This window comes from Idiotropiscis lumnitzeri, chromosome 7 (assembly GCF_059441095.1).
Source record: "Idiotropiscis lumnitzeri isolate Australia: NSW breed Sydney's pygmy pipehorse chromosome 7, RoL_Ilum_1.0, whole genome shotgun sequence".
NCBI lineage: Eukaryota > Metazoa > Chordata > Actinopteri > Syngnathiformes > Syngnathidae > Idiotropiscis > Idiotropiscis lumnitzeri.
Window position 1 is genome coordinate 3,250,070 of NC_142397.1, and position 26,227 is coordinate 3,276,296.

The 26,227-nt window shown below is 39.9% G+C and overlaps 1 long non-coding RNA gene across 1 annotated transcript; it reads left to right on the plus strand.

Annotated features, from left to right (window-relative positions):
* Window positions 1-5,063: 5,063 nt before the first annotated feature.
* On the plus strand, window positions 5,064-19,628 carry LOC148333093 (uncharacterized). Its single transcript, XR_015844224.1, has 3 exons — window positions 5,064-5,100; window positions 10,144-10,365; window positions 19,563-19,628. It is a non-coding gene; the product is annotated as an uncharacterized LOC148333093 (long non-coding RNA).
* The last annotated feature ends 6,599 nt before the right edge of the window (window positions 19,629-26,227 follow it).

The window sequence follows — 26,227 nt, forward strand, 5'->3', positions numbered from 1 at the left end:
CCCGCAATTTTCTCCAACCCGAATTGAACCTTCTGCTAGCTCGTCTAAGAACATTTCATTGTCCTGATAGTTTCTATAAGTAGCTTCCAAAACTTAGATGTATTATTTGTAGTCGATAAATAATTTTGTAGTAATTGGATTTGGGAATCAGTGCTCTAGTAAAGCCTCGTTTCCACCAAGCACTTTGGTTCAGCTCGGTATGATCCAAAAATATTTCAAACCCATATTTTTGCTAGTTGCATTGGCTAAAATGTCTTCAGCCCAACAACTTGAAAGCCACATTATCGACATCTACTGGACAGAAGTGGAATAACAGCGACAAAAATGTACTTTTGTTCGCTTTGACTTTATATATTTGGGATGAGTGGTAGTTGGAAAAGTTGCTTGTTTCGAAATAGGGACTTTTTCTGACTTTTTATCATTTTGTTGTTGGCAGCAATTTTAGCGTTAGCATCGGAAGGCCACTTTCAACGTCATCGTGACGTGTTTCAAAGTTTGTTAGCAACATTTTTAGCATTAGCATTGGGAATCCACTGAGGCATAAAACGTGATCCTTTTTGTTGCTTTGAAAGTCAACAAGAATTTGGAAGGCACATTAACGACATCCACCGGACTTTAGTCAAATCACGACGACCAAAACGTCGGACCTTAAGCTTCAATTCCTCGTTAACGTCGCTCACAATTTACAATTCCCGAACCGAACTGTCCTGTTTCTTGGTGGAAACGTCGAGAAGGAATGTCTTTAGTGACTATTTCATTACATTTTCATTCCAAGCCGGCAACTGTACAGAAGCACTTGGTGTCGCTCGGGACACTTTATTAGAGAGCGTACATAAGCTAATACGACATCACGCGTAAAAAAAAAAAATAAAACCTACGCAAGTCCTCTCGGCAGAACAAATTTGCATCACATATTTTTATTTTATTTTTTTTGCTTTTGTTTTGCTGTTGTTTCTCTCTTTTTTTTTGCCATGTCCGATGTATACGAACAATATTGTTGTGTTTGTGCTGATGTGAAAAAAAAAAAAAACAAACGTGTTGAAAGTGATTTTATTTTTTTTTTCGTAAGTGGTGGTTCTTAAAAGCGCGAGTACGATTTGCCGCGGAGGAGCTTGTTGTTGTTGGCATAACCACTGAAACACAACGTTGTCTTCTATTTGTGACACATAATTATTCTAGCGATGATGATGTATGTATGTATATGTAAGTATAAGGGTTATTAAGTATGCTTCAAGTGGCATTTATTTGTTTGTCATCAAGTGTCAAAACTTTAGTTTGATTCTCACATTTAGTCCTCGAAACCTTTTGACTGCACTTCCTGTTGTTTTTTTTTTGTAAAACTGTAACTTTTATTTTTCTAAATATGTATATTTATTTATAGGCCTGACTCACCTTCCTTCTACTTTATTTTATGTTTTTTTTTAAGACACTTATGCGAGGATAGCACCCGAGTAGCTTCTTACTGGAATGACGTCATGTGAAATTCAAAAGAAATGTACCCGTTTTTCTTATTTTATGATCATGTTTGCTGTAAATATTAACAATGTATCTGATGTGTGTACAAAAAAAAAATACTAAATAAGTCTTGCAGTTTAAAATTAAACCTCACAAATTATCCTACATTTTTTTTTTGTCGTTGATGATTCTTCAATAACATCAATGCTTCAAAACCAGTCTCTGGATGTTTGTGTTGCGGTTTGGTAACCATGGCAACAGTGTGAGAAAGCCTCACCCAAACTATTGCTTTATATTTTAAATTTTATAAATATTCCCGTGCATCATCTAGACTACCAGAGGATGGATGACCTTGCTTTGGAAGTAAAAACATTTAAAAAAAAAAAAAAGAAAGCAAAAAAATCCCCACAGAAGTCGGAGCTTCTGACGTCACCTGTTGCAACAATCTAAGCTAGTCAGGCACGCTTTGATTGGTGGCTAACTGCGCTTCCTGAAAAAAAAAACACCGCGGAACTGCGAAAGCACATCCACGTTTTGACTAATTCGACAAAAAAAATTAAATCTGTCCCTTGAGATTGACAGATTATCTCATAAGAGCTCAATTTTGCAACACTTTAAACGTAAAAAACGCGGGATTTATCACTGAACCTTTTTTTGAGGGGTGTGACAGCAATACGTGCGAAATCATTTCCATTTTAACATCACACAAACTATTTAACACATGTTATAATGATCTGTCGTTGATAAATTGACACGGACAATTATTTTTGAGACTATTCTTGGCCCCGGTTAAAATGATGAAATATGCGCAAATGCAAAATGAACAGTATTGGAAGGGTTAAGTAGGTGAAAGTTGATTGGCAGAAAATGGAAGCGGAGAGCAAACTGTCTGGCGCTAATGGAACAAATTCCCGCTTGTGTTCTCTTCTCAAGCGAAGCACGTTTGCGTGCATCCATGCATCATCCCAGCGCCCTACGGCGACACGTTTTTGTCCTTAATGGCGCTTTGCCGGCAGCAAATACGCCAGGCCGGCTTCAGCTCACATTTATAGATGTTGTGAGTTGGCGTTTTGCAAAAAGCAATTCATATTGGGGAAGGTAAGCGGGGGACAATTGGATTTCTTGTTGTTTGTCCAACGACTGAGGTTTTGTTTTTGTTTTTGTGGGCAAAACACAAGTCGCAGTTTTAGTTGGATCGTGTTTGTGTTTTGTTTGGAATAGGGCAGGGGTGCCCAAATCGGGTGCTATCCGGTGCTGTTTTCGATGTTTCGCTCTTCAAATGATCAGGAGCGTTATGAGGATTCTGCAAAGCTTGCAAATGAGCTGGTGGCGAATTAAACATCATTTTGCAAAAAAAACTCAAAACTCTTTTGATAATAAAGTTTCATTGTTTTTTTTAATCGTGTTTTTTTTTTTTTAATTCGGATGAAAAACATGAAATCTAAGGAAGGGATGTCATTCCCCTGAGACTCACACAAACATAAACGAACACACATTGTGCATCACTTGTCTTTTATGTTTCTATTTGCACAATGTTGAAGTTTTCATCCATTTCTTCTCTTTACTAATTATTAGGATGAAGCAACAATGGCGCAGTTCATCTACAGGGCAACTCAATGTGCTGCAGTAGGTGGAGTACACCCTAGGCTCGACGCCAGCCCACACATTTTGCCTTTTTTTTTTACTGGGGAAAGAAAAAATATTCCCACCCGATTTTGTGATGTTGCATTTTGTTTAATTCCTGAATGAACAAAATTAATTTCACTCTAGTTTCATGTTGGTTGTTGACAGCGAGTCAAGGACACACGTCCATTTCCAAAGTTTGGCCACGGTGATTCCCGATGACAGCTGAGCTTTAGGGGCTGCCGAGGAAAAAGAAGACGATGAGAAAGTCATTTTGGAGCAAAGCTGAAGAATGAGCCAGCGTCTCTGCGGAGCTCCGATAAGCCTGCGGGATGCTGCCAACAGCCTTGGAAACAACAAGCTGACTCCATCAACGTCCTGCGCGTGACTCACCTGCGACATCCCAAACTTACAAAATCATTCACACACAAAACCGCAGTCAACAAGACGCCACCGAGTTAATGCCAGGCCACGAAAACGTGCTTACTCTTATTCATTCATTCATCCATCCATTTTTCCAGCACTCAATTAATTCATTTACTGATCATTCATCCATCATTATTATTCATTTGTTCATTTATTCATCCATCCTTTGACTTTTCATCTGAGCTTCCATCCATCCATCCATTCCAATTATTGATATATCATGCATCTATCCCATCATTTATCAATTAATTATAATTCATTCATTCATTTATCAGTGTGTCCATTCATTCATGGGTTGAACCATCCAATCGATCGACCATAATTATCCATAATTTATCCAGCCATTTTCATTCATTCATCCATCCATCCATCAATCCACCAGTTAATTCATTTTACATTTGTTGCTCGATCCTTTCATTTATTTACTGATCTGTCATTCTAGCTACCATCTTTTATCCATTTTAATTAGTCATTCATTCATTGTAATCTTCATTAGAGCCTCTATTCGTCCATCCACCCATTTATTCATTATCATCTATCTATTCTTCTCGCCAATATAATTAATTAATAAATCCCCTGTGTTATAGATAGAAATCGAAATGTTCTACCCACCAGCATTCATTCATTCATTCAATAATTCATCAATTCATTCATCAAAATGTTAATTCACTAACCAACTAGCTGACTAACGTCGCCAATTGTTTTTCTTTTACGACCATTCCTTGGCTTACTGCTATTTATTGGGTGTCTGTTTACTGTGTTTTTTCGATTATGCACACTCTGGCCTCATAGGGGCAGTGTGGTGCAGATATGCAAATAATACAAATGGCGTGCATTGGTTAAAATGAAAAGCAGACACCAACGAAGAAGAAATCGGCACGCTTGTTTTCGTCTGCGCTTAGTGCCAGGAAACAGGATACGAAATGTTCAAAGAGAAGGAGGCTTGGAAAGAAATATTATGGTCCATGGATGAAAAAAACGATTTGGTGGTGTTGCTTCATGGAAGGCGAGGAGTGACTATGGACATCATAAAAAAAAAAAACAACTAAAGTTCAAGTAGTTGGCAGGTAAGCACGGCGTGACGTGAGTGGCGGGGTTTGAAGAGAATGTCTTATTAATCAAGTTAAAAATACTAACCATTAAAAAAAGAAATCAAGCGTGAGATTGTCCTGTAATTCAATTGTATTTACGTACTAGAACTTAATTATTAATATGTTTGAAAATGTGTTGTATTGAAATGTACAATGTGTCATAATTCATTTTGTTGAGCTTTTAGTTTTACAAAAATAGTGCAGTAACAGTTTAACAGTAGCACGTGTCCAGTGTGTGTTTGTTGTTGCTCGTCGGAGGCGATAAAATAAATTTCATTGGAATGTACATTTTTGCCAGTATGAAAAAGGCCAAAACATGACTGCCATTTTTTTTTTTTTAATTTTATTGTCGATAGTCGAAAGTGACTTTCTGTGCTTTATAGAAGGCTCATTTTTTCCCAGGTTGTGTTCATTTGAATGGAGGCAACAAGGAGGCCTTGGGAGAGTTCACTTGACATTTCCATAATGCCAAGCCCGATGTGGGCTCCCTCTGGTTCTGCTCCAGGTACTGCCCTAATTCATGCTTCTCGCCACCATCGTCACTTTCCATACTGCTAAAATATGCACATGCCTGCACACTAGCAGATAATTTATGGAAGTTAAGCGGTGGCGTTATTTATCACAGTGGCAATGCAGACTTTTTATGACTCGTGCGTGTTTTGTTATTAATGCGGCGTGAACATGGAGACTCCTCCATATTGAAGCCAAGTGGAAATAACAAGCTGGCATCTATTTTGAGACGTAACCGTTTATGTCATTTGTTGTAAACTGTGTCATACAATAGAAGTATTTTTAAAAGTACGTTTAAAAAGTATTAATAAAATTGGGAAAATGAATAGAAAAATCATTCAAGGAAAATATTTGTGAAATTGCAAATAAAAAACATTTACAAATAAAATAAATACATTAATTTACTTCGGAAAATAAATCAACTTTATTAAAAATTATCTTGGGAAAAATAATAAAAAAAATGTTGTTTTTGCTGCCAGCTTTGCATTGCAAAATAAAATCTGTTATCAAATGCCTTACCGGGATTAATAAAGGCCAAATTAATAATAATAATTAGAAGAAAAAATTTGTGCAAAATGAAAACTATAAATTAAAATTGTTTATGGTTGAATCAACTGCAACAAAGTAATTTCACGGGAGAGATTACGAAAAAACAAATATGAAGTAATTCATTACTCTTTAAGGGAGTAATCATAGCTATCTATCGAGCTATATCTATCTATATTGAATATTTTTGAATGTTAATGAGAAGACAGACCATTCAAAATCACTGATATTTATGACCAATGAAAATAGCTTGGGGAAAAAAAACATCCTACTGATTTCCAATTCCCAATTTCTCCATTCATCTCGCAAAGCCAATAAAATGATATCAAAGATGATACTTTCTTCTAAAAACTGATAAAAGGTTTGGAAACACCAGGCTGAAATATAGTGATGAATGGACTCGCGTCTACGAGGAACTGACTCGTCGCAGCTCGTGGGAGTTCCGATAATAAAGACCATGTCTCACTCGTGTTCTTTTTACTAGGCCATACATTTCATTCATAAACACACTGTACACAATTATTTTTATTTACTGCCGCCTCTGCGATGCTAACTCACGGCCGTGTTCGCCAGAGCCGTGATGAATTTTTCAGCGTTCCGCGTGCTTTCTGCTGAATAACGCATGTCGTATTTTAGTAAAGGGGGCACCCGCTCACACACATATATATCCCAAATCAATATTTCACGGCCATCAATAATTCTGTTTGCCTCTCTGAGGCATGCTGGCCGCTGCCGCCGCCGCCTCGATGGAGGTGACACGACGGGCTGCATGTCAACAATGGTGCACAAGTACAGTTGTATAGAAACTATCATGAAAGGTGCAGTGACTACCCAGCCACCGTCAGGACAAATGAATCAAATTTGGGTCACTAAGAAGTAGAATGTGTTGCCTATTTATTTTTCCTTTTGGAAAAAAGTGAAGAAGTTTTATATCTGCAATAAATTTGGGAGATTTATAATTTGGTGATTTATGATCGCCTTTTCGGATACTTGAATTGCGTTATTTTGGCTGGATATAATTATTATGATGAGATCCTTTTATTCGTATGTCGCGGGTTCCTTTTCGACCTCCTCCAAAACAAATGGCGTAGCCAGAATATGTGCAACAGTGATGTTGTCCTTATTGACGGAGCTGCTCCGTCACATCGTAGCTGAGGTACTGTCATCATATTCAGTTTTATAGGTTGGATGCTCGCCGGGAAACGAAAATGGGATTACAAGAAATGCTTTTGTGCAATAGTGGTCTAAATCCAAATATCTGCAAATACTTCAATATTAATGAAAAGTGACGAATGACATTATCTGATACGTTAGCATAAAAGCTAAAACACTTTCTGAGTGTTGTTTAAATAAAAAAAAAAAAGATTTGTTGTTAGTGGTGTGCCTCAGGGTGCTGCAGTAGTCCCCCAAAATTATTGAATTTAAATTTTGACAAAAATAAAAACACAAGAGGTGGATTGAATCATTGTTCAAAATTCAAGATGGCATCATATAACTTATAATATTGACAAAATATTTACCGTAATACTGTAAAATGTATGCAAAGAACATTAAAAAAATACATACAACTTTTACAGAAAATAAATAATCCAACATATTATAAGGATTTTAAATGACAAAAAGTTTTAAAAAATGAAAACCGTTCTTTTTTTTCCTACCAAATAAATTGAACATGTTTGAAAATGTAATAATAAAAAGCAAGTGGTAGAAATAAACAAAAAAATAAACAGGAAATGTACATAAATATAAAAAATATGCAAAGTTCCTATTGAATGAATCAAATTTACGAATTATTATTATTATTCAAAATTGAGACAATTAAAACAAAACATCTAAAATATTCACAACACTGTACACTCTGGATCCAATTGGCCTTGGGGGAGGTAATAAGATGTTCACACAACTAAACAAGCCGCTTCGGCTCGCGATGTCATCTTCCATCTTCCATTTGCATCAGCGACACTTGAGCATGTCGCTAAGCCAAAAGCGATGCGATGAGCGTGTGTGTCGCGTGCGTGTCTGAGTGACATCCTTGTCAGCATCTACTTTCGAGTTTTAATCAACTGTCAAATATTTCATTCGTCAATCTTTTTCCTATTTACACATTGGCTAATTGATGTGTTTTTTTTTTTTAATTCTTCTTTTGAAGACATGCAAACAACAGCGGGGGCTAGAGAACAGCATTTAAATGTCAGACAAAAATAGTGGACCTAATCACACACTTTCACCATAAACATGTACATTAATGCAGTCACACACATTTGCGGGAATATTATTGTGTGTGTGTTTGTGTGTGGGTGCCACAACGGAAATTTCGATTGACATCAACAGCAACACGGCGTGTTTAATAAGCTCTACCTTGGATGAGGCAGAACTCAGTGGAAAGTAACAAAATCACTTTCCGGTAAATCTCACATTTTCCAGATGTTTAAAAAAAAAAAAAATGAAAATCAATGTACACTATTAATTACGGTAGAAAACGGCATAATTTGTGTGGTTGCAGGATGAGGAATTGTTTGATAACAATTTTGGAAAATAAGAAATAAAAAGGCAATCTAGACTTGTTTTTTACCACCAAAACAGTCAACAGAAAAATTCTAACACATTGACGTTAATTACCGAAAACAGTCTTTTTTTTTTTTTTTAAATTTGTGTCAGCCCGGAAAAAATCCAAACAGAAAGGAAAATGCGGTCCGTCCACATCCATGGAGCATGTTGAATTTATCCTGATAAAATCTAAAAAAAAAAAAAAAAAAGTCTACACACCCCTGTTCAAATGCCAGGTTGTTGTGATATACAAATATGAGACCAAGAGATATCATTTCATTAAATGAACAATGGCGAACGCGTGCCCCGTGACTGGCTGGTGACCAGTTCAGGGTGGTGTCCGCCTTTCATCCAAAGGCAGCTTATAATAGAAATTAGAATTAGAAATCCCTTTATTGTCATTGTACTCAAGTGTGCAACGAGATTAGAGGGCTCCCCTCTCCAGTGCAAAACAACAATAATACAGACAAATATATAAATTAGATAAATAAATAAGAGAGTGCAAAGGAATTCAGTACTGAATAGGGTATATAAAAACACATCACAATGCTGTTCTGCAAGGTAAGGGTGTTCTCGTGTGTGTGTGTGAGAGTTCAGTGCACAAGTGCCACTCAATCATGCGCCGCTGTGAACGACAATAATCAACATATTACATTTTTTTTTCTGTAATTAATTGAAATAAAATCCTCGGACAATGTCAGTCACCATCTCGTAAAAGTATCGTGTTGTCACGTTGGAGTAGGACTTCTAGAACTTTGTGTTTGCATGCTAATTAACTTCCAAGATGAACTGAGCTGTCCTTGGTGCTGAAAAGCAGCCTGAACTCTCTTTATTAGGTTTCATACGCGGCCATTTTTATTATTAAGTACACACACTCACACGCAAACGCGTCACGACCGAATGTCATTTGATAAGATTTAATGGATCCAGCAGCTTTAGTTTTAAATTGACTCAAATGAAAATAGCTGCTGTTGATGCCGCATCAATTACACATTGTTTACTTCCAATGATTCAACCACACATCTAAAGATACATACTTTATCATCTGCTTTAGGATCATATGGGAATGTGCAACCGCTAGCAGGTTTGATATGTTATTGTAATATAATTGCTTGCATATGAAAGTCACTGTTCATGAATAAAATATACCAACATAGGGGAAAGATATTCCAGGATTTAATTGTTAGGATAATATAACGATATCACTGTCGAGGACCTGTTTTTTTTTTTTGTGTACAATTTTCCCATTGGGAAAAAAAAATTCCATGCCTTTATAATGACTTTTTGCGAGCCTGCCCGGTCCCAAAAGTCTTTTTCCTATATTTAAACACTGTGTTTGTGCGGAACAAACATTCCCACCAACGCCAAACTGTCAACATTCTCTCTGACGTTGGTCACATGATCCCCGCCTGATTTTCCGGGCCAGGTGCCTATCAAAATCTCCTCTGTTTCTAATCTGCATACAGTATTTTCCCGCCACTAAACAGGCGCGGGGGCGCAGCTGGGAATGTTTAACCTGACGTTCTGGTCCAATTGTTCTGCTCTGCTCCCGGTTTTCTCAGCTGTGTTTGGAAAAAGGGAGATGAGCGCGGGCATGCACGGTGTAGCCGTGCGCACTCATTTGCATTCCGCCTGCGGGGGGGAACAAATCCTTTTGTAATGGAGGTTTTTCTTTTTTTTTTTTTTACATGAATGAATGAAGCATAAAATGCATGCTATACATCAGAGGTTCCTAAATTCTTGAGAATTTCTTTCAAGGATCCTCTCAATCTAAATGCCAACTAGCTTACCCTGTGTGCTCCTAAATGCAGTCGATTTTATAGAAAGTCACCTATTTTCCAAACAGTTGTCATCATGTGGAGGATAAAAAAATGTCCAAGATCAATGGCTCTAGTTTCATTGGCTGAACATCAATAAATGTTGGTGTATTCTGATTTTCATGCAGGTGCAAGGCTCACTGCGCCAGTTTGTCAGACCGCTCGGCACCATGCCGGGCGTTCCGACGTCGAAGTCAAGAGCTGCTGGCGAAATGACAATTTGGTGGCAGAAAGTCGCTCTGAAGTTACGCCTGTTCTGACCACGTCCAAACAGTTCCACGGCAAGTCTAACGTGCTTTGGGTGAATTGGATCATGGCACAGGCGGACGGATTCCGAGCCTCGCGGACATGTGAGTGGATGCCATCATATTTCATTTGTGAATATGACAACAGCAGCCATCAAACACCATTTGATTCGTCGTAGAACTGAATTTATTCTTACTTTGCTTATCATTAGCATTTTTAAATCATCCCACCGGCGAGCACTCAGCTATTTTGGGAGCAGGAGGCACCTGCTTGCTCATTATCTATTTTTCCATACTGGCATAGCGCGATGACAATGGTCCTCTTACACACGAATCCCTGCGTCATTTTCCACTCAGAGATGTCTCCGTGTGAGATGTGCCACATTTAACGAGAAGCGGCGGCGTTCACATCCACAACGGCGCAAACCACCCTTTTTGAAATCTGACTCACGGTTTTCAGGTTGGGGATTCGAATACGAAATGCTGCTAATATAGCAGTCATGGCTAACGCCAGCTTGTTTACCGTGCACGTTACTTCCGGTGAGGTTGCACTTGAATTTTGCCAACAGTTTGAAAACTGAAAACCCCCAGTATAATTGACCAAAAGGTAGAGACTCCTAATTGGTTTAGCACGTCCATTTTAGCGCTTCCCATGTGTAGGTATGCACTCCTCAAAAATGGCACGACATCATTTATTGCAGAACCTCCAAGCTCCAGCTCACGGGATCTTAGTTTAAAAACCTCTGATTTACTTTGTATATAAAGCGACATGGGACAATGTATGGAGAGGAGACGTCTTCCCGGGATTCATTACTGAAGGGCACATTCGCCCACAGGAGACTTTGCCAGCGCAGTGGCGAGGATTTACTGCATCGAGATGGATGAGCGTCGGAATTGAGTAACGTTCCTGCTGCGCTAGCGGGAAAACAGAAAGCAACCGGAGTGTGTGAGGATTTTTCTTGATTCCGCTTCCTGTCAATGAAAGGCAATCCCTGCTGGCTTTAGTGAAAAAAATGTGGGTACACCTTGGACTGGTTGCCAGACAATCTGACCGGCACGTACAGACAAATTCACACTTATATTTATGAACAATTTGGGATCTTTTAATGAAAGTTGTTGAGTAAAAACAAACAAATGAAGGAAACAGGGATTTATGAAAGGTTTGGAGGAAGGACGAAAGGGGGAATGAAGAGAAGCAAGAGAGCAAGGAAGAAAGAAAACAAGAACATATGAAAGGAAAGAAGGAATAACAACAGATCGATGATGAAAGAAGAAAGGAAGGAAAGAATTTATGAGAGGAAGGCGGAAAGAGAAGGAAGGAATTAAGAGAAGAAGCATGTGAGAGGAAGGAGCACGGTATGAAATGAAAGAAGAATGGGGAGGCGAAGGATAGATGAAAGGCAGGAATGAAACAATGGATGTGAAATGAAAGAGGATTAGAAGGAAGCAAGGTGGGAAGAAGAAGAAAGAAAGATATGGCGGAGGAACGGAGGTCGGAGTGATCAAAAGAAGGAAGGGAAGGAATTTACCGTCATCAATGAACCGAACAAGCTCCACCGTGCCTCCTCAGGTGCGTCCACAAAACCATAATGTCATTAACTTGTCTTAACGCCAAGCGGCCAATGGAAATGTGACATTTGCTTTGTGTCCCGCCCTCTAATGAGCCTGTTAACGTTCCGTTGTCGCTCCCCTAATTGAGTCCACAGCTCTTCGGATGGAAGCACGCAGGACTCTGAATAATTACCATCCTCCCCACTTCCTCGCCGACGCCTAATGAACTTAAGCGGCATATTTACCACTCAGGGCGGCCGTGTGGCGAACAGATGGCATGGAGTAAAATAATAAAAGCCAGGCGCGCACTGCTGCTTTGTTTGATAACGAAAAGCTCATTGTGACTGCGGTCGCTCACATCACACTTGTTTGTGGAATTTAACATGGTGACACCTTCCCAGATCGTTAGATTCTTCTAAAAAAAAACGAAAGATAGGATGAAGGATAGAACTGAAGGTGGCACGAATGGAAAGAAAGGAAGACTCAAAAGATGGCCGGGCGCAAGACAGGTTGGTCAGTAAAACCCACTCTCGCCTCCCCCTAGTGGCCGCCGTGTTGCAATGTGGCAGGATTCCCACCGCTAATTTCCTCAACGGACCTTCCCCGGCACCAATCCAGCTCGACCCCCTCGTCCACGCAAGAAGAGGTCAATAAGTACCGCCCTAATCACACGCCTGACCGGCGGCTAACAGGCAGCGAGCGGTTCATTATGTTCCCCGGAGGGCCGACTGCGATCATTTCTATTGATCCGCTGTCAATTGTCATATGTGTCAACATTGGAAAAAAAAACACCTTTGTGCTTTGTGAGGGAGTAAAATCATCAACTTACTCTTTCCTCATTTCTTTTCCAGACAGAAAAAGCACAGTGGCATAACAAGTTGCGGATCTTTATGATCACAACTTGTAATTTTAACAGTAAACCGAGAGGATTTTTTTTAGTTGCTTAGAAATGTTAAAATTGCCGCTGTATTTAAGATAGAAAAAAACAACAATGCAGTATTTATAAAAAAGGTGAAAGATGTTGAGAAAGAAAGCTTCAAATCGTTAGTATCCTCGGCGGACTTATTTGCAACTGATGCTAACGCCTAACAAGCATACATTTTGTACATGTATTTATACTTTTATGTGCTCCGCAATCGCCACTGACATGAGAAATGATGACCCAGAATCAACTATGTACTATAAGTTGCTTAATGTGTTCCCGTGGGAGTGGCCTACTCTTCGTTACGAAAACGATAGTTTGACTGAACTCGTCAACAGTCAAGAAGTTCATCTTCAGACTTAAACAAAAAAAACAACAAAAAAAAAACTGATGGGTCCTCATGTTCCAGAATGCTGCTGCTTGAGTTCTTAGACCACATCACATTGCTCCAAAATACTCAACAATAATTGGACCATCAAGGTAACTCTGTATCTGTTAACGTTCTACGTAAAGATTGCAGGTCAGACAATCGATCCCTGCGGGACTCCACAGGCAGCTTGTAATGCATTACGAGTGGCAGTCAGAAAGCCGTCTCCATCTCCGTGTCATTCCAACCCAATAAACCGCAGCCCCGAAGGGTCTGTCTGAGTGAGAAGTTAAACACATCAAATGGTTGTAATCTGCTGCAATTGACAAGAGACAAGCGTCTCAATAATCGCACTAATAAGTGCCGCCGAAGACAAGGGTCTCAAGTGATTTGATCCCGGTCCGAGAAGTTGTGTTGTTGTCACTTAAATTGAGTTCCAAAAGGCGGAGAATCAACGTGTTGCATTGAAGCTGAGAAGAAATTGAGTCATCCTCACCTGAATATTTCTGACTGGATGTTCATATGTGTTAAGTGACGTGAATATATACTCGTGCTTTGACTGATTTTTACCCTGCTAAAAACGGAGCGGAGTAATTACTCTGTCGGCCTAATTAAATTAATTTTGGAAGTGCTGATGAATGACTCCATCATCTCCGGCAGACTGGAGTTATTTTCCGAGTTAATAATGTGAAACCCGAATCACGGCCTTGAATTTTGAACACAAATTTAGCAGCTTTGAAGTCGTTTGTCTGCTTCTGCTGCGAGCTTCGGCCATGGAAGCGTTGCGTTCTCGCACCTCTTATTTACCGTTTCATTTATCATTTTGCCACTGGGACAATATCTTCAACTAAAAAGCCTGACAACTTTTATTTTATTTTTTATATTTTTACAGCGGCATGGAAACTCACATTTGTACCCAAGTAAAAGCGCACCATAGTCTCTAGCTTACTCAAGGACACGAGCAAGGTCAGAATTCCAGTAAATATTTATGGAAAAACATTTTTCAGTCATGAAGGTGAAACAATGAAATGAAATCTATCCCTCAATCCATCGTACTGGAATGACAAGTCGTTTGGACATTAAAACTGATTGGCTCTAGTATCGAGCCTTGCGGAACACCGCTAGCAACAGTAGCAGGTGTCCATTTCACACCGGGCAATTTTTCCACGGAGCAACTTGGGACATGTTGGGGACAGAGGTGACTTGAAATTTGATGTTTTTAATTCATCAAGGAAATAAAATCTGATGTAAGGAGAGCACTGAAGATCTACAAAATATGTATAAAGCCCATCAATCAAGAAAAATATATATTCTGGAGTCAGAAACTGTTCTCAAAGTTGAAGTTATTAAAAAACGGTCAATCACGTAATCTTTCTCATCGACACATTTTAAAATTACCTTTTTATTTATTTAAATGAAACATGTCCGCATATGACATTGAAAATATCAATAGCGGGACTCTCGCAATGCCACTCAAGATAATTAATTTGATAACCAAGTGTGCATTTGCCAATAACAGCACTGTTGATGTCTGTTGATGGGTTTGTAAACAAAAAAATTCCTAGCTTCACTGATGTGTCCCCACAAACTACGTTGATGTCACGCTCTTCTCTTATTGGTTGATGAATGTTGACGGCAAGTAAATTGTCAGCAAGGGCTCGCGATTGATAAGTGCTTCTAAACCACGAAGGTCACAAAAATCTGTGACATCATATATAAACATGTTATCGTAGTTTCATCACTCCTGTGTGCTTTAAAAACATTTAAACTTATCAAAACACACATGCCATAAGATGAATAGCATGTTTGCTTCAAACTGTTTTATTTGTCACTCCCAATTGAAGCTTACTCCAAAACCGACACGTTCCAAAAAAATAAGGATTAAACATTGTATCTTAAAGAGTCCAATTTTCTTTGTACTGCCGTTACCCCTGGCTAAGCCGCGCATCACTTTAGCCATATTTTTAACACAATCATTTTATATTTAAACAAAAAAAAATGCGTAAGCAAACCAAAAGTCTGCTAGCCTAATGCTAACATATAATGGGAGATGCCATAGACGAGCTAACCTAAATTAGCATTGCTATTCAAATAATTACTGAATAAGATGTGATATAACGAGGCTTTCATGCAACGTGGTACCTTTCGTTTCTTCTGCTTTTTGTCCTTTTAGTAGGGAGTGTGAATACTTTTGTAACCTCTATTCGAGCCATGCAGCGCGAATCCAGTCGAAGTGAACCAGCAGCACCAAATGCGGTCTCACAAAAAAAAAAAAAAGTTTTACATATCATTTTCTTCCTCCTTCATGAACAGTTCATCCTTGGTAGAGGTCTACGCTCGACTGTGTGTTAAGTCTTTTGTTGGACGGCTCACGTTTTTAAATCCAGATGATGTTGGTCTTACAGCGCGGGTTTCTGAAAGGAGAAAAAAAAAAAAGAAGACACAAGGAACTGATTGAATTCCGCTCTTTGTTAGTCTGGAGAAAATGTTCTCATCGATTGTGTTCTTTCATTCCTTTGAGGCCGCTTCTAATATCTGCGAGAAGATATTTTACCTTTTACGCACAAAGGCTCTGGCGGCTCTTTCAAAAGTGGCAGAGGTCCTAATCCCGCCCGTCGTACTTCCCGATCGGTTTCTGACCCAACGGTCGGCGCCATCAAGAAGCTTTGATTGTCCAAAACTAATTGGACGGTTGGCGGAGGCCATTAACGCACGGTTCGGGGTGACTGGCTCTCAGTCCTGCGTGAACTTCAAATGTCATCCGCCTCTCAATTACAGCCTAAATAGCAATTTACCTCAGTTAATTACCTCAATTATTATTCAATGGAATGCCAAAAAGACTCCCCCTCGATTCGTTCTGGCTTTAATTTACACATCACGGCTCATAATCTGGTCAAATATGGACGTCTTGCGCCAGAGGCCACCTTCACATTTGCATATTCCCGCCGGGGGGAGCGCCACGACGTAACGCGGGGGGGGGGAATAACAAGTCAAAGCTTCTTAATGAGTGCAAAGAAAGATGAGGGATGTAATGAACGCTTTGAGCTTTAAGGGTCTTAATACATAACCAGTCTTGTGACGGCGAGATTCTGATTAAAGAACGCCGCAATTGGAAAATACGGTCGGAGGTAGCCAAGGAAAAGCTAAAGGTGTTAATTTCACACCGTTCTGTCCTTCACCTTCAATTTTGTTTTTTTTGGTGTACACTCAAAGAAAACAAAGTGGAAAAAAAAAAGATCACTTAATTTGAGTTCATCCTTTCGATCAGTGCGTCTTTTTTTGTTGGTCCTCAATTCTTAGAAGAAGATGAGAAAATAATTTTGCTTGATACAGTATCGCAGTTATTAAAAAAAATAAAGAATTAAAAAAAGATAACAATAGCATGTTTGAAGCGACTTAAATATACATTATTTAGTCGTGCTGTAGTTTATGCTCGTAAAAAAATTCTGAACAAAGAATATGCTTTATTTTAAAAAAAGGTTTTTGGTAATTAAAAAAAAAAATTAAATGACATGTTTTAATGGAAATGACAATTCTTTTAGAAAAAGAAATAAATACAAGTTGGCTGATTTAAAAGTTTTTTTTTTACTCAACAATTTTGAATGTTGCCATACGTTTATTTTTAAATCAGAAATATTGAAAAATGTGCTCTTGCAAGCTATTACTTTTTGTTTTGAACAAAAATGTAAATGTTGAGTGTACTTTTTTAAAAATATTTTTATAATAAAACAAAAGAAATCCCTCTTTTTTTATTTTTAAAAACTAAAATCAAGTTTCCTAATAATTCAAACAAAGTAACAATATACCGCACTAATTTATTGATTTCTATACAAAAATATTGAAGGTTACAAAATAGCACACTCAATCTTATTAAAAAAACAAAACAAATTTTAGTTAAAAAAAAAATAGATCACATGCCAAAAACTGAAAGCTGAGCTATGGAATGTTTTTTTTTTTTTTTTGTTAATACGTTTAACTACTCAACCTATCTTGACCCGCAATATAATTGATTCGTTTTACTGAGTTAATTGATTTCATTTGGTTTTTTTATGACCTATAAAAGTTCCCTAGCCATCACGTCTTTCGATGCTTAGTGCGGAAAGAAAACCGAACCAAATTTGACAAAGCCGTCAAAAGGGATCTTCTCTGTTTGCTATAAGGTGACTATTACGATCCACCGCGATGCATTAACAAGCATCGTAATGGTCCTCAGTTCATTTATCGCTTTGGCGTTTCAGCTCAGGGGAAAGAAAAAAAAAAAAATCATCACTGAGCATTCACCCGCGAGGGAATCGTAATTTCTAGTTTAAATGCATAAAGCTTGTTGGCAGAAAGCGTCTCGACGTCTCGTCCCTCTCACTTTCACAACAAACTTCTCTGCAAACATCGGGAAATTTGTCTTTGTATCGCGCTCGCTCCCAACAGGGGGGTGGGGGACTCTGTGCTTCTTTGCTGGAAGGAGTCTGCGGTGTAGCAAGAATCAACTTGGTCATTATTGACATATTGGAGCGCTTGTAGCCAACTTGACTTGACCCGATCGGATTGTGCGCAGGAAGAAAAAACACACAAAGCATCTTAACGAAGGAAGGGGGATGATGCTCCTTTTCTCTATTTGACTTTTAGGACTGATATGAAAACAGGCCTCGTACTGATTATGTGTAAATTGCAACTGTACGGCTGCAACGGATGGGGATGCGTTAGACTTTAAGCCATTCAGATTCCGATTATTGATACGATTCCTTATGGATTCACTGATTCTCGTTTGGTGTCGTAACACAAATGATCTTTGATATTGTTTGATCAACGAATTTGCAGCAATTATGAGTAATCTAAAAATGAGTCTGCTGTGAGGATGTAAGTTGAAAAAGATATTTCTGTATATTGCTGTGCAATACGGGCAAGATTTCATGATCCGATGCAGGTCATTTTATATATCAAAGACTAAGTATAATAATTAAATTTTGATTCAAATTAAAAGCAATTTTTTCTCAAATTTTTTCCGCTTTTTTTAGAACGCAAATTTCACATAGAGAAACAATTAAATGAATAAAAGCGATACTGATTCCAATATTTGGCTGAATAAAATTGCGCTTACAGATTAATCGGTGGATTGATACAAAAATATATTTAATGCGTAAAATAACTTCCTCTTTAGTTTCGTAACACTTAAAACAATAAAGATGAATTACAGGCAGAAAAATATAATTTTTCCACAGCACTTTTGTCCTTTACTATTCGATAAACTTTAAAACTTTTTGAGTCGCGGGGAGTAATATTTGAATGTCATCTTTGTCTTATCCTGCAATGTGTTTAAAAAAGTCTGGAAAAAAAAAATCGGCGACCCTTTGCTGATTTTAAAAGCTGTCATTATCATTTTATTAAATCAGTTGTCCGCCCAAATTATAATTCAATAAAACACAAAACGCCAATGGCAAAATACTTGTGAAATATCAGGTAGTGCTACCACTTTTCACGGATTGTACATTTTAAAAAGTGTCCTGTTTAACTCCTTCACTCCCATTGACGGGTATATACGTCAAAAAGTGCATTTGTTTTACCAATGCTGGTTTAATGGTGTTTGCATCCATGCATGAACTTTAGCGGCTGATGTGCAAGCGTTGCTGCAGTTGCATCAACATGCCCGAGAAGTCACCAGTTTTGGCAAGCCCATTTGTGCTGGTGAAAATTTATGTATTGCGTAAATTCCAGAGCTCAACAAACTCCTACTAAGAAGACGGATGGATGTGGTTAAATTGCCTCGCATGGTTTCAAAGCGTGATCATTTCTGAGCTTTTCCATCATCTTTAATTCCGTTTGGCCTTTGATGGCATCTAAAAAAAAAAAAAAAAACAATTAAAAAAATGTCATCAATTGTAACTGACGCTGTACTCGCTGGCGACTTGACGAGGACGCCGATCCGTAGCGGTCACCGCGATGTTCTTGGAATCACCGTCCACCTGAGTATCGCCGCTCGGAGCCGAGGCTGTCAGTCAACTGTCGATTTCACGCCAGCGTCCGGCCTAAGTGTGACAAAGCCAACGTCCCATGTGGCGTCCGTTTGCTCCGCCGCGTCCTTGCCCAAAGTCGAACCAGCCGGCGAGGAGTGCCGCAATTTGTCACTCGCGCATCTTTGGATTTTGAAATCCCTATAAAACGGAGATTAAGAAATGCGATTAGTAGATGTCAGATCCAAGTGCTTTTAAATCACTGCTCTGCTTGTGTATGTATTTTTTTGGGAAGTTGCTAGTCGAACATCATCTGGAGGCTGTTTGACCTCTGATTTGCTTGGCTTGTGGACAAATTCTCACATAAAAAAAAAAAAAAAAAAGACGAGTGCCAGATTTGTTCCAAGGAGCAAATGTATTCCATCATAAAATATTTCAATCGTGTACTGTACACGCTGTACGTGAACTACAAACCACGCAGCTAACCTTATTTCAACTATGCTGTGCTCCCTCACAGGTGAAGATAGGTGAGCAAGGAAAGCAGTTGAATGGAAAAGTACTGACGGGGTACAAGTAAAACCAGGTATGGACCTTCATGTACTCTCTGAAATATTTTGTAAATGAGCGAGAAGGCGGGGTACACTCTGGGCTGGTCACCAGCCAATTGCGGGGAACATATCGACAAACATGAACACATCTGGAGAATTCTGAGTCTTCCATAAACTCAGTGCTTCTCAATTATTTTCTGTTACGCAAGCCCCAGCAAGAAGAAAACAATACGCGCCCCCACCCCCACCCACTCACCGTCGCAACTATAAATAATAATGCGCATGATGGGACAGGAGAGCGCCACTGCCAACTAGTGGAGTTAATGTGCAATTACACCTTACTGTAGTACGGCGGGAAAAAATGCATGTTCCCCAGGTTCACACGTGCCCCCCCTCAGCATCGCATCATGGGGGTTTAAGATTTCGGAGCTGCTTTTTTTTTTTTTTTAGATTTTGGATTGACATCTCGCATGCGCTTCTAAAAATTCCCTGCCGGAGCTCCAGCAAGAGCTCACGCCCACCACAGGGGATGCTGCGCCTGCTCCAAGGGCGTCTTCCTGCGGAAGGTCAGCGGGAGGGGTTTGCAGTGAGAGAAGTGCCTCGGGGCGAACGGGGATGATGCAGGAATATGTTGACACACAACGGAAGAATTGCCAAGAAGAGACGGCCGCGATATGGGAGTGCAATACATCCACACTCAGGAGGGGGCAAAAGTCCTCGCGCGCTGTTTTGCCTAAAAAAAAAAAAAAGGCGCTTGCTCCGTTTGTACATCATTACTACTCGCCACTGTCCTCTTCATAAGATGTTAAAGTCAGTGGCATCTCATTGATTTCCATCGGCAACGAGAAAAAAAAAAATGCAACACTAATGAGAATCGATGCTCACTTTTTTTCCTTCATTTCCCGGCTTGAGGCCTAAATAAATGATAGCAATTAGTGAAACATAGATGTGTTCCTTTAAGCAAGCCTTTTATACCCCCGGGCACGTTTCGACAAACTTGACAAAAGGCCATGTTTGTTCTAACGGAACAAACGCTTTTGTTTCTGCAATTTGTTCAACGCGGTCCATCCCAACCAAGTCAGGTGTGATGCGGGAAATCAAGCAATGATGATTTATTTAATCCACTTAATGTTTTTTTTTTTCTTCATCCATCTATGCTTGTGACGTATAGTGACAGGCAGGTAAATTGAATTCTCTTCTGCGAGATGGCAGAAGGTACAATTAACCTGTTTGTACGCCTGTTGTCAGTCCGGAAATCAGCGTTGTGTTCAACTAAATCGTCCCAGAATTCACCGAGTAAGTCAATTTGAGAGGAAATTGAGCCCATCACACAAGTGAGGTCATTCCTCGTAAAAAGAAAAAAAAAAGTCACTTCATGCTATTAACCCACAAAAGTGCGCTCATTAAATTCTAACGTTCGATAAAAAAGTCTGTCCTGTCGTTGTCATAATTTGCTGTTGGCGCTCCGTTAGCGCAGTGCTTCCCAAATAGTAGGCAGCACGTGTGAACAAGGGGAACATGCCGTACTACGATAAAGTGTAATTGCACCTCCACTCCACTAGTTGGCAGTGGCGCTCTCCTTGCCCATTGTGCACTGCGAGTATTAACTCTACGGTGTCGGTTTGTTTTGCAATGAAAAGGCTATTTTTTTTCCAGTTGCGGCTGAGAGTCGTTGGTGGGGTGGGGGGTGCAAATAATTGAAAATAATTGAGAAGCAGTTGGTGTCTTGCTCAAGAGCACCACAGCGGGAGGATGGGAGGAGTGGATGGCCTTTTGGCGCATCTGCTTAAGCTGTGGCGAGTGCAGAAATCTTTTCTGTGTGTTATCATTTTTAATGGCAACTAACAAATATTGTATTTATGAACTCATTCATTGCCATTGACGGCTAAAGACGTCAATTTTTTTTTTTTTTTTTTTTTTTTTTTACTCGGCGGGTCGTGAAAGAGTTAAAAAAAACAACAACAAAAAAAAACAGCTTTTCACGTATGTTCCTCCGTTTGCACTGGCTGAGGAGCCGTAAAGTACTCCGTAAATAAGTCCCTGTGATCTGACGCTTGCCGGACGATCGCCACTCTCGGCACCGCTGCCGATAACATCTGCGTTGCTAGCGCAGATGTTAGATGTCAGATTCTCGCGAATAATCGCAGCACGGCCGCCAGCCCGCCGGTGGCCCGCCGTCGGCTCCCGCGAGGGCCTTTGCGCTGCCCTGCGAGTGAAAACGGCTTAAGCGCTTTCCATTTGTGGCTCTGCGGGGGAGGAAGTGATTTGTCCTCGGGGACGCCCATTCAGTCTAACTGTCAATAGCGACGCAGTCTGCGGCCAAGACGCCGAAACCTGATCGTCTTTAGAAATATGAAGCGATGGCAAGTAACAAAGTTCGGATACTTTAAAAGGAAATTGGTTGAATTCTCAGTGGAGGCCTTGCTTCAAGATACACATTAACCAGGATTGGATGCTTCTATAAAAACATTTTTCAGCGTGCAGTCATGAAAGCAAAAGCAAAGTAGCGATTTCAAAGTTTTCCAATGTGATCGGCGCGAGCGTTTCTATCCCGTCGAGGGCCTTTCATTTAAACAGAGCGGGCGTCCATTGTGTGTGAGAAGCGCCTCAAGCGGCGTCCCCGCAGCTTGTCTTCTCAAACGCTGTTGATTTATCCAATACTTTTTTTCTTTTTTGTCTGATATTAACTTAACACGCTCATTTTTTCAAAAGTATCTCTTCCAAGCAGATATCTCTTGTAACCACAGCAACAACTCTGTTCATCATCCCTTTTTTTTTTGTCTTAACATTGGGTGCAAAGATCCCAGATGAATTGTGGGATTTTTTTTTTTTCACGTCTTTGCTTGGCAGAAAACCACAAGCAACTCTTTAAGTCTCTTTATTAAATAAAAAAAATGGGCTCTTTATTGTCATTGTATTAACAAAATACAAGTTGTATTTAGTTCTCGCGTGCCACAGTGCAGCTAGCAAACTAGATGCAGTACATGAGTAGACTCTGCAAACCGGGGAGGACTTATTTTTAAAGTGGTCGTGATTGCAACCCTCGGCTTTTATGTGCACCACATCAGGACAATCATCCTGTTGGCTGCTCGTTGCTTTGCCGTGACTCATTCGTGGCAACAGTTTCATTAGCAACATGTGGCTCGAAAAATGGTCGTTACCATGACGATGGTAAATTAAAGTGTACTGCGCCTTTGTCATATTAAATAAACAACCTGGCTTGTTACCGTGTATGGAAAATCCGAGTCCTGTCGTACCGGGAGTGATTCTGCCGAATCTGACTGACTCTGGTTCCATTCGTGGCCACTTGGTTTGCCGCTAATCCAAATTTACGATGTAGTTTAATGGTTTGTGCAGCTACTGATTCTGTATCTGCATCAACCAGGAAGGCTTTATTTGCGATCTGATTTAGGGCTGCTCAGGCATGAACTGCTGGTAGTATTCGGTAAATGAAAATCTGCTTCATGAACCAGTTGTCGTATTTTTGGACTCCTGTAGATGGCGCTCTCTGTTCAACATTGGACTGAAAGCACACTGACTGCCCCCCCCAGAAGGGCAAATAGGGATAATTAGAGCTTACTTTGTTTTGTGAAAGTTAAGTTGAACAACGAGATGTGTAAGGCCTTCATGCCCACTCCTCATTCTTTAAATTCAATTTTTTTTAATGAATATTCAAAAATGATATGATCACACATCCAAATATTTACTCTGTTGTAATCCAACCTGTCATATGCCACAAGGGCTTGATTCAGTACCAGAACACCTCAAAGGCCAAATTGTAATCATCTGAGATTTGAAATCAAATCAAATGCCCAATCGGCCTCATTGGAGAGCGTCCTTCTTGAAAGCAATTCCACCTCAACTGCGGCACAATTGGCCCGCGTGTGGATACGTCCTGAACAACCCTTGTTCAAATATATATAACCCTCTTACAAAATACCTTGATTTCTTTTAGAGCCACTCTGAGAATCACATTTTCAATCACTCTCGCAGGCTCTCTGTAAAGCGCACGTTCAGGCGGGGGGTGGGGGAGAAAACTTCTTGGAGGGGGGTGACTGATGAAAATGGCAAAAAGAGTTATCAGAGGGCTCTTGAGTGCGATTTAAACTTTGTGAATTTGTCGTTTGGGTTTGTGGAGAAAAAGAACTGGTTTCAAGTGTATATGGAGAGAGACTCTTAACACATGGTGACCTCATTAATTGCCGCATATAAATTACGTTTAATATGACATGATCCACTAATGTCACCCAGCCATCCGTTTTTATAAAGCACTCATTAGTCCTCATTAGGGTCACGGATGAGCTGGAAGCTCTCGGAGAGGACTTTGGGTGGAAGGTGCAATGTACCCTGCTTGGTACGCTCACATTCACATTACGGCACCTATTGGTAGTGTTGGGAAAATGAAGCTTGAAATTTGCTTCATGAACCACTTGTTGTATTTTTGTGTCCTGTAGATGGCACTGTTGGTTTAAGTAAAGGGTTTAAAAAAGGGCAAGTCAGTGTGCTTTTAGCCCAATGTTGAAAAGAGACTGCCATCTACTGGAGTCCAAAAATACTACAACTGGTTCATGAAGAAGATTTGAAGCTTCGTTTACCCATCACTACCTATTGGGGTTGTACTTACCGTATTTTTCTGGAATATAAGGCGCACCAGGCTATAAGCCACGGTTTTCTATGTTGGAAAAAAATGAGTTGTTTACCGCATGTACAGAACGATTTTGCACTGTGAATGCACGTAAAGGTACATAAACAGATTGTTAAAACAGTGCCTTTTTTACTCAAAAACAACTTTGCAAATTAAAACAGAACAGACCCAAGAGGAAAAAAAAAAATCGAGAATTTTTTGGGGTATTTTTTTTGCGTATTTTCTGAATTATAGAGCTCCCCCTACTGGTGAAAGAAAAATCCACAGAAAAGCCGCAACGTTCTATTAGCCGCATGGTTCAAAATCTCGGAAAAGAGTAGCGGCTTATCGTCCGTAAAATACGGTAATATATCCTCGTTGGCAGGGCTCAGCGGCATCCTAGTAGCTAAAGCTAGCTAGCTAGTTGGGGAGGACATCTCTCCTGGGCAAACTCCGTGCACGTCTCCGCCGGTATGAGCGTGCATTTTGACTGTCTGACAGAAAACATGCACGCATTTTTGTCCAGTCTCGTATCATTAATAAAAACTCGCATTTCGTCTCGTCATGATTTTGCCCTCAAAGAAGCCACATGGAGCTCGTGGCAAGATTCGACTGTATCCTTTTCAGTGGGTTGCCCAAATCTATTTACCCACTGAACGGTGCCTCTCGGTCACAGATGCCGATAGCTTCATCTGGAGTGCGACACACTTAAGACGTGAGCCGCTCGGGTGGCCATCGGCCTACTCGCGCTCCATTGAAGCGGAAACGGACATCAACTTGGGCGAGTGCTCAAGGGGCCAGGACCTGTGGTGGGCTTGAAAAATGAGCTCCATTTGCAATGATAACGAGGGCGGCGAGGACTTTGCCTCATACATCGTATCTGTCTCTTCTCGCTTCTTCTGCCGCTAAACACATGGATGCTCTTTTATTGCGCCTGCTCCGGTGCTTATCGCGCACCGGATGGCTTTTAATGCTAACATGACCATGTAGAGTATCAGAGGTGGGAGTCGCAAGACTTAACCTTCAAGTTTTAGGCAAGTGCCAAGTTACTGAGCCCAAAAACAAGTCAGCCCGTAGATGTAACATTTTGACGATCAATGGTCATGTGTGTCTAGCGCCACCTATCAAATGTATTTGTACAAATAAGGACCCTGTCAAAAACAAAAAGAGATATTTTATCTTATTTTATTGTTTAAAAATATGATTTATTCTGTTCCGCCACCACTCTAGAATGTGGATTTAAAATGAACTTTATATTCTCCTGAGCGAGCTGGTCGGACACTTTTGTTTTTAATCTACGGCCGGTTTGCTCTTTGAGCTGCATTATTCTCTTTCATGTCACACGTCATGGAGTCATGGCCCCGGAGTTGTTGTTTTTCAAGAATTCCCACACGCATCTAGATTTTTGGTATTAGTCGCGGTAGAAGATTGTGAGCACATAAAATATTTACGAAGAAGAGTGTTGGCCTCGACCTTTTCTTTGAATTTTTTTTTTTGGGGCAAATCTTATAAAACATAAAATGATCTGCGGTTTGTTCATCCGGTGAAGTGGCAGAATTGGGAGAATAATCAGCCTGATTATTTTTTGATTTCCCGGGCCTCAGATTGACTATTTTGAACCCCCGATATGCAATGAGGAAATACGGCATCTCGGATTTTACTCAAATAAACGAATAAAGGAGGCAAAACATATTCTTGGCGTTCCCTTGTTCTACTAAAACCATTTGGCATCAATCCATTTTTATTGGTCTATTTTAATAATTTCTTTTTTTTCATCCTGATTTTGGCTCTTATTGCCCCCTCAACCCAAAAAAATAAAAAATTAAACAGCAAGACAGGCACTTGGCAACAAGTTAATAATTGCGAGCCGTCTTATTTGGTTGAGCTTTGTAGTGTTGCAAAAGCTCTTAGCAACAATAAACAATGCGGCTTGGAGAAGCTTGCAGAAATAAATTAAGCACTGAATAAATTAAGTCTTTATGGGATCATTAAAAGCCAGCGGAAGTGTGG